Raw genomic sequence first — 352 nt, 5'->3', positions numbered from 1 at the left:
TTTCAGGCAACAGATAAATCAATGGGCAAGGTACTCTGATCACCTTCCCTAGGCTGGAGCCAAATGAAGCTGATTTTCTGTATGTATATTCAGCCTTAGAACAAATCACTGCTAAAACAAATATTTTTAATACACACTAACACTTTTGCACTTGCTGATGTAACGTTTTTTAAAACAATGGCAAACTTTAATTATGACAGGTATAGGATCAATAAGTTTACAATATTTTAGAACTAAATTTCCACAGAAAATAAATCTAAAAATTAACATGGACGCAAACTTGTAATTATTTGCACCACATTCAGCTTCTGTTCCACGAGTGTCATGCAAGCTGCCGGCCACAGCAGCCATG

Source organism: Eriocheir sinensis, chromosome 28 (genome assembly GCF_024679095.1).
Source record: "Eriocheir sinensis breed Jianghai 21 chromosome 28, ASM2467909v1, whole genome shotgun sequence".
Lineage (NCBI taxonomy): Eukaryota > Metazoa > Arthropoda > Malacostraca > Decapoda > Varunidae > Eriocheir > Eriocheir sinensis.
This window is presented reverse-complemented; position numbering follows the sequence as displayed.